This window comes from Sciurus vulgaris, assembly GCF_902686455.1.
Source record: "Sciurus vulgaris genome assembly, chromosome: 9".
Lineage (NCBI taxonomy): Eukaryota > Metazoa > Chordata > Mammalia > Rodentia > Sciuridae > Sciurus > Sciurus vulgaris.
The window spans coordinates 34,594,715-34,603,967 of record NC_136469.1 but is presented as its reverse complement, the minus strand read 5'-3'; the positions used below and the strand labels follow the sequence as shown (position 1 = coordinate 34,603,967).

Here is a 9,253-nt window from a genome sequence, read left to right as displayed (position 1 = left end):
TTCTCTTGTCATCATAAATATAAGCATTGAAAAACATCACTTTGCTTATATACTGAATCAAAATAAAGTAAGGGCCTGCCAGGGAGAAGGAAAACCGTGGGGGACGGTGTATTGGTTAATGTCCTTAGTTCCAAACAACAGACTCCATTCTGAGTCATCTAAGCAGAAAAAATGTTTTGTTCGAGGTTATTGCTAGAGTGATCAAAGAGTCAGATTTCAAAGATATGCAGACAGATCCAACACCCAGCCCTGATTCAGAGGATTCTCTAAGAACTGCTCTGCTTGTGAGCATTTCATCTGGTCACCAGAAGCTCTGCACTACAATCCTTGGAGGATTGAATGATTGGATACCTCTCTCTCTCTCTCTCTCCTCTCTCTCTCTCTCTCACACACACACACACACACACACACACACACCACTCACACACATACATGCGAACCTGTTGAAGAACAATATCCTTTGGTGTTGCCTCACCCTTACATCCAGTTAGAACCTGAATAAGTCTAAATATAAGACATAGGTCAAAGTTTGCAAAACAGCCTGAGAATCCAAGTTTTCTGTTTATTACTTGAAAAGGTGAGATTCCTAACATGCAAAATATCCAACCTATGAGAATATTGCATTTCAGAGCTATTGGGCAGCTTCAGTTGATGAATGTAATTCTTATCAAGTGAACAGGAAGTGGTAAAACTGCTTCACACTGGTCTCTGGCTGTGTGAACACAGAACCAAGGAAAAATGTTACTTTGGTGTTCTGCTTCTCCAGGAGGGCTGTTTTTTTTTTTTTTTTTTTTTTTTCCTCCTTTCCGCTTGCACTAAGCCTTCTTGGTCTAAGGTAAGTCTAAGGTAAGTTAATTTCATAGAGATTTTTCTTGGCTCCTTTATTCTCTAACAGGAGCTGTCTCTCTATTTGACTATTTTGGTTTGACATCGAAAGAGTTTCCTTGAGGATCAGTTCTGTTAAAAGCAGTTATGAGCATAGCATGCTTAGAAGGAACGGAGGTTTTCTTGCTCTCTGAGCAATCTCAATACATAAATAGTATTTTAAGTGAGATGAAGGGATTCCAGAAATCATGTAAATAAAGGAAAATATATATGAAGTACAGTGAACATTTTTATCTGGGCTATGAAGAATGATCAGTAAAATTCTCAATCTACTGTATTCCTTTTAGATCTGTAGACCCAGTTCTTTCTTGATTTCTGTATAAGCTGATGCATTTAGCCAGAAGCAGCTGAACTCCAAAGGTGCTGTCTCTCATAGTTCAGCTGGTAGAGGTAACAGGAACCGAGAGATCTCTCTGCAAGATTTTCAGTACTGCTTCACAGATCACATCCTTTTTATTTTCTTTGTCCTTTTCAGAGGTAACTGAGAGCCTGTTAAACATCATTCGGTATGCCGTGAGCTTTACAGAATTTCCACTGGTATGTTAAATTCTTCTTCCGAGCACATTTTTTTTTCATTGTTTTTTCCCCTTTCACTTTCATGATGATCTAGGGAAAAGCCTGCTAATCATCTCTCACAGTCTTTAAATTTTCCAAAATAGATATCAAATATATCATGTTCTAAGCAGACATTTTTTTCTAAGAAAGGAATGATTTAACCATAGAATAATTGTATTACATGAAAGATTTTACTATGCTCTTAATACAAGAAAAATGGCTCTTCCATGACTGCAAAGTCCAAATATGGATAGGAATGCTGGGAAAAGAAACCGTAATTCACTGAGATATCACATTATCAGGTGCTCTCTTTCCAGTAGACTTTTCCAAGGTGGACTGAGCTGAATGTAGGATGACTCATAAAGGAGAAATAGGAGCAATTACAGTTGAGGGCAAGTAGTTCAGGCAGAGAGATTGAAGAGGGAAAAGATAAACTGTAGAGAGAATTTAAAAAAATAATTTATCATTGCAAGCAGACTCTGCCCTAAAATATTAACCATTTGGTTTCCAGCAGATCTTATGCTTTTCCTCTGCACCCTTTCAACCCCATTTAGGATTTGAGTTCCTAGTACAGCTGAACTTAGAGAGTTCTGGATTACTCCTGGAAGGAAAATAGATGGGGTCTGTTTTTGTGTAACTCTATTTGAAGGTGTCCTGGAAGAATCATGAAAGAAACAAACTGGTTCTCGAGTGGTATTTCAAATACTGTAGCAGATGGGCAGGTAAGTTATCTTGGTATAGTGACTCTTTTCTGATATTTACTGTGCTTCATACCTTAGAGCAATTGGCTTGTTCTACAACATGGGTAAAGATAGTAATCTTTCAGTGGAAGGGGTCAAAGAATGATGTGGTCAGGAGTTATTTATTTAGGAATCCAGAAGAAATGCTTGTGTCTAAGACTAACTGACAGAAAATTGATAGTGATGTCGGTGGAATTATTCCCTACTGACTAGTTGATTCTCTGATTTTCTCACTGTGAATACAGTTGATTGGCATGATTACATATCTTCTGCTATGTGTGTTTCTTAGTTCTAGTGCAATGCAGATATTAAGAAAAAGCTATTTGTTGAAAACTTGCAATGGTCTTTTGTGAGCTGAATGAATTCATGAACAGTCAAGGGTGAGGTACTTGGGCTGTTCTGGGATTTATATTTGCACTTTGGTGTCTTAAATATTGTCCTACATAATTGCTGCAGTTTTTTCATCATTTTAGACTAGTTGGAGAAACCCAAACTCAGAAGACATAAGTGACCACAATTGGGAAATGTCTTCAGTTTTCTGGAAAGGGCTTTTTGTGAATCATGTTCTAGTTATGACAGAATAAGGGAAAGTAAAATAGTAAATACTTAAATATGTGAAATTATAAGGGAAAATTTTGTGTTGGTGAAATAACATTGCTGTAGTTAAGTGCAGATGACTAAATGATTATATTGGGCTATATGTGGTAGTCAAAGATGTACTTCTTGATCATCAGCTGGCATTCAAATAATCCTGTGTTATGTGGGCCATATTCAACACATGAAGTGTGGTAGGGGGGAATCTAACCAACTGTTTTGGTTCTGCTGTTACTAGTGATAAAAATTAATTTGCTCTGTAAACTTTGCCATTATAGGGTTCATCAGTCCTAACTTTTAAATATTGATTTTGTTTTTGCTTGAATGCTGATGGCCAAACTTTAAATAAGGTGTTTATTACATGTGTAACACTTGATAGCATCTGTCTTGTTCAGCAGGGGAAGCCAATGAAGCTGCTGATACCTCTTGATTTCTGGCTTATTAAACTTCAGAAAGAAACAGGCTTTCCTTCTAGATTTTTGTAGTTTTTTTCCTGTCATGAGTTGACATAGGAAGCACTGGAGCCCATGGAAAAACGGAAAGAATCAAAACAAACAAAATCATGTTGGAATTTTGGAAACATTTGTGAGTATCTAGTTTATGTCAAGTTTTGGATATTGTGCAGATCATCTATATGGGCCCAAGTTTTCTAAAAATATCTCCATGAACATAAGAGAAATATTGGAAACCATCATCCTCTTTAAATTCCAATTTTCTTAACATTTGACCAATTAAAAACATCAGATATGAGTACATAATTCCAATATGAGGAACTTTGAAAGTTCATGATAATAGTTTAAATGTGAAATGAACAGTTTACAAAAATCACTAGCTTAAAAATAATGACAGGTAATGGTAATATCATCTACACTTTCTGGCATGTAAATTTGTATAACTTTATTAATAAGCCTGTTTCTTTTCTTGTCTTGTTTAACCTGGCATTACTTTGTTAATACTCATAAGAAAAAGATCAATATATTTCTTTCAGCTTCCCACATCTGCCTAATATTTTTGATTGAACTTATCTCTTGCTTCATTCTCCAGGATATTTCTTGGACTCTGTATTTCTTATTAAAGTTGAACAGAGAAATGAAAAACCTTAGGCATAATTGCAGATGTAGCCAGAAACTTCAACTGGTATTCTTTTCACATGTCACATTAATTTTAAGATTAGGTCATCTCTTAAGTATAATATGTATAACTCAGTTGAATTTCCTATTCTTTTTAGGAAATAAATGTCTTCCCTTTAAGGCTTCACTATAACTCGTCTGTTCTGAAAAGTTATCTGTTCATATCTACTTGGACATTTCCTAAGCAAATTATCTTTGGAACACTAGACAAACCAATGACAGGGTGGCTTGAAGCAAAGGATAAATTTTCTGCTGAAAACTGGCTCTCACCAGACTCCTAAGTGGAATCAGAGAGGGAAAGAGAGGTCAAAGGAAGCACAAGTGCTACTTGAAACAAGGAGTGAGACTTTGAGGGTGGCTTGCGTTCTTGAGGAGACTCCAGACACACTGCAATCAGAAAACCAACATTAGCCCCAGACAGGATGCATGAGTCAAGGGTATCTAAAGGAGATGGAACACGTGGCATCCAGGCATTTGCGAATTTCCAATTGCCAGGCTCCACTTGCGGTCCATGCTGCTGTTTGGAGCATACTGGAAAGAAAACATAAATGGTTTAAATTGGGTAGCAGAGCTCTAACAATTCTCATGTGACTTTCTGAAAAGATGAGGAATGAAACTGTCAGAACCATTGGAAGCCTTAAGTCTGCTGGGGCAGGGGACAAAAGAACAATTTTTGGCACCAGTAAACAGAACAGGGACTATGCCATATATGGACCAGAGACAAGACTTCCAAGCAAAATTCCTATGATCTCAAAACTCATGCTACTCATACAGCTATATTGAATTCCATTCAATACCAAAGTAGAACCTTAAGTCAGTTTATCTGGTTTGGCTTTGAAGCAGCAATAAAAACCAGGAAACTTCCTGACCTGGGTCATTTCTAAAAGGAGTTGTTTTCTTTTAACTTTTCCCATTTTAAGAACAGTTATACTGACAGGTATGTGTGTGAAAGTGTGGTGAAGAGGGAATTTGCTAACACAGGAAACTTGTCTAGGAATCTTCCAAATTTCCTGTAGGTCTGGCCTTTAAGCAATCACAGTATGAATAGTAGACACAATGGTATAAAACAAATATTATTTGCAATCAGATGTGGTAGATACCAGTAGGTTTCAAGAATCAGATTGGTTTCATTCTTTGGTGACCTTGGTGACCTCGTTGCATCCAAATGACATCTGGGAGTAGAACCTCCATTCACACGGAGAGAGGGTAAACAAATGGTGCAGCAAAGTCCCATTTTGTGAGGAACCGTCTTACAACACTTGACAAGTAACTTTTCTATTTAGATGAATTCTGCTCCAATTAGTCCTTCTGGAAAACAAAAGCGTCATGGTTCTCTACTGTTGAAGTTGCAAGAAAAGTCACCATTTTGAGAGGGTTCAAAGTCAGCTTTATGGAAAGAGTTATTCAACAGCAGTCGTGTTAAGAAAATGAATAGCCATTACTTCTTTTGAAAAGAAATATAATTATAATATTTTACAAAATATATTTCATATATTAATTTTTTCCCCTTTAGTTTACTTTATTTCTGCTGAGGGTGTCTTAGATAGTTCACTGTTGATTATAAACAGTGAGAAAAAGAATAAGTGAGGGTAAAATCAACTTAGTTTCTAGTTTTTATTTTATTAGCTTTTTGAAACAACCATAAAGAAAAAATGATTAAAATAAGTGATTCATATTAACGAAATTCAACATTCAAGGATTCCTATGGCTTTCTTCCACATGGTCTACTATACCTGGACAAGGAGGTCCTAAGTGGATGAAAACCAAACCTGTCTTGTCATTAATCCCATTTCTTCAGGACTCTTATCAAATAATATGTAAAATGTGCTATACTATCTTGAGTCAAATTTTCCTTTAAAACAGGAATCTTAGAATGCTTTAATCAAAGAAGATTTGGAGTATTTCTGGTCCCTACCAGTGGATGGAATATATTTTCTTGGTTAAAGAACCTCCATGAGGAGCATTAACTCACTGGACACAGTTGATCCTGGTCTCTAAGAGAAGAGTCCATTGTTATTTATGACTCAAAAACAATGTAAACTTGGCTATAATTTATTGCTTTAAATTTTCCATTAACTTCATTAGCAATTGTTAATGATCACTTTTTCCCACTTCTTCCTAGTTCTTCTATTAATAGCCTTAATAATATGTTTTTTCCTATAAAAATATGTTCAGTATTTCTCCCAATATACTTGTGTTCCATAAAAATCACATCAAAATGAAATTAAAATCATCAGTACAGTAATGAAATTTCTTTCAGCTAACTGATTTCTATGAAGTTGGTTCTAACTTCTTTTTAGGTTTTGAAGATGAGAGTCATTTACTATCTTTGTGACTTTAAGTACCTGCCTAATGACAGACAGAAGCTGTAGCCTGGGTGTGGATTTTCACACATATATGTTTAGAGAATCTATGTTCACCTAAAAATTAAATATTTGTTGCCTGTAGAATCTGGTGGACCCTTGCAGAAGGTAGTAAAAAAAAAAAATAGTTAAAACGACAACAGCAACAACAACAAAATCCCTCTACTCAGAAATTGTTTACCCCATAAGAATCAAATTACCAAATATTTAATTCTCTGGGCTATTCATTTTTGAATGTCACTCTTCCCTGCAATTTCCCTGAGCAGAGTGAAGTTTTCTTCCATTTAAGTACTAGATTTATTTTTGAAGCAAATTAGAATTCACTGCAGAAGGGAGCACTGTGGGAGTTTGGGGTATGACGTTTTGGCAAAGAGTGCATGAGAAACTTTCACCATGGGTATCTCTGGTCCCACTGGAGAGAAATACCAGGAATGTGGTGCCTCAATCTGTTCTCAGAAGACTTAGTGCTCAAAATTCACACACCCCCAGGCTTTAGATAAGAGTCTACCAAGACCCTACTCCTCGTGACTGCTACTCCACATTCTAAAGGCATTTCCACCTTTGGATGGATATGCTGGACCATCTGGGCCCATGTCGTGCTCAGCGACTCTTATTTGCTAACTAAGAAGAAAGAAAACAATGAAAGTGAAGGAGGACAAGTCAACAACAACACACTCTATTTTTAAAAATAACTCAGGTAAAAATGTTGGTGCTATAGTTTGAATGGAGAATGCCTTCTGAGGTCCATGTGTTAAAAGCTGTGGTCCCCAGGGTAGGGGTGGGACATTTTAAGATTTGCAGCATAGTAGGAGGTCTCCAGGTCATTGGAATGGTGCCCTTGAAAGGGATTATGGCAGTCTGATCTCTTCACCTTTCTCTTTTCCTTCCTGGTCATGGAATTTCTCCACCACGTGCTCCCTGTCAGGATGTGCTGCCTTCAAAGAGGCCCCAAAGCAGCGGGATCAACCGACTGATTGAAATCTTCTAAACTGTGATTCAAAACAAACCCTTTCTCCTTTGCAGTCGATTATCTGTGTATTTGTTACAGGCACAGAAAGCTGAAGGACATGGTCAGCATACAAAAGAAGAACTTCCTTTGATTAGAGTTCACTGTCCCCTTTCCTTCTTCTACACTGTGTATGATCCGTTTTAGGGAGAAGAAAGTTGCTACGTATAGATTGAAGCCTTGATTTTTCTCGTGAGTGTTCTTTTCTCATGTGTCTTCTCTTTCCTTTCGTTTGCTTCACCGATTATGTAGAAAAGCCTCTTTTATTTCTATTGCTGAGTGTTTCAAAAAACCAGCCAAATGTTCAGATTGTCTATATGTTTCAATTAAGCTCTACATTGACATGAGATTTTTCAATAAAAAAATCTATTTAATACAGAATTCTGCTCCAAAATATATTGCGTTTAGATAATAGAATGGACTTCAGCCTCAGTACTATCAGTCATGTTAGGTTGACAGATGTGGAGGTGATCAAACACATGTTTATTGAGAAAGACTTTGTGTGTCAGGGACAATGTTAACCACAAATGTAACGGGAATGGCCATGTGTATATTGTGATTACAAGGTACCAGGTCATGGTCTAAGCACATTGATACTCAAGATACTTGATAAAATTTGGTTGTTATTTATTTCTTTTTGCAGATGAGGAAAGAGAAGAGGAATGGAAACATTCCTACCAGGTCACACAACTATAAATGGCAGGGCTTGGATTTAAAACTGACATATTGACTCTAGAAATTGTGGTTCGTATGTGTGTGTGTATGTGTATTTGTGGGGGGGTGGTTATCTGTACTTTAAAAATAATTTAGGGTATGGGGGAAGGAATGATAGTAGAGTGAAATAGAGATTATTACCTCATGTACATGTATGACTGCATGACCAATGTGATCCTGCAATATGTGTAATCAGAAAAATGAGAGATTACACTTTATGTATGATTTATCAAAATGTATAAATGTGTTCTACTATCATGTACAACTAATTAGAACAAATAAAATAATTAAAAATAGTTTTACAAGTCACTGTGAGAAGGTTTTCATTTTTGTCTTTCTTCAGTTATTAGAATTCTGTTATTAAGTGTATTAATTATCTTGTAATGAGTAAAATATTGCACCAAATCTTACAGGCTTTAAAAAAAAAAAAAACATTTATCATTTGATTCTTGCTGTGAGTTAGGAAAACAAGCATAGCTTAGCTATGATTTCTGCCTCAAAATTTCTCACTTTGTTTTCTCACTTTGTTGCAGTGAAAGTGTTGGCAGAGACCTCAGTCTTATCTGAAGGCACAACCGGGGGAGGATCCTCTTCCAAGTTCATGCATATGGTTGCTGGCAGGTTTCAGTTCCTCACAGTCAGTTGTACTGAGGGCCTCTGGTCTTTGCTGGCTACTGGCCAGAGGCCTCCTGCTGGTACTTGCTGTGTGGGCCTGCCAATGGGCAGCTCTCGACATGTCAGCCCGCATAAAGTAAGATTTATGATAGCACAGTTGACATGTTTGTTTTAGCACAGGCCTGTTTTACTAAAACAGGTATTTTATTCTCTGGCCTTTACTCCTTTGAGCAGAATTTGTATATTTGAAAGACCCATGCAATCAACTACTTGACAGTGTAAAGATGTTAGAAGGCAGTGTTCAGTGGTGCTTAGAGGCCATGCACATGTGTAGAAAGTCTTTTTAAGTCTTTGAATAGTATGGACCACACAATAGGTTTGTAATTAACCCTTGTTAGCTAATTAAATTTCATAATATAACCCAATCAGACTGAATCCAGTGTATTTTAGAGAATAAGTAAATTAAACTCTGTAAGAAAAAGGCTATTTATTTATTTACATGTGCATATAGATTAAATACATAATTAAAAGGAAATGTTGAAAAATTTTTTTGAGACTTTCAAATATGCAAGCATTTCTAATGTGCTTCAGTCTTATTGATTCTGAACTCTGATTAACTTTTTAAAAAATTGTGTAGATGTGCGTCTTTGT

General features: G+C 36.4%; 1 long non-coding RNA gene across 6 annotated transcripts; it reads left to right on the top strand.

Annotated features, from left to right (window-relative positions):
- Positions 1-423: 423 nt before the first annotated feature.
- On the top strand, positions 424-8,390 carry LOC306669956. 6 transcript variants are annotated; one of them, XR_013766261.1, is made up of 4 exons: positions 424-835; positions 1,361-3,359; positions 3,819-3,911; positions 4,003-8,390. It is a non-coding gene; the product is annotated as an uncharacterized lncRNA (long non-coding RNA). The 6 variants fall into 6 exon arrangements; XR_013766262.1 differs by having other exon boundaries at positions 1,361-3,911; XR_013766263.1 differs by lacking the exon at positions 4,003-8,390 and having other exon boundaries at positions 424-577; positions 1,361-1,422; positions 1,995-3,912.
- The last annotated feature ends 863 nt before the right edge of the window (positions 8,391-9,253 follow it).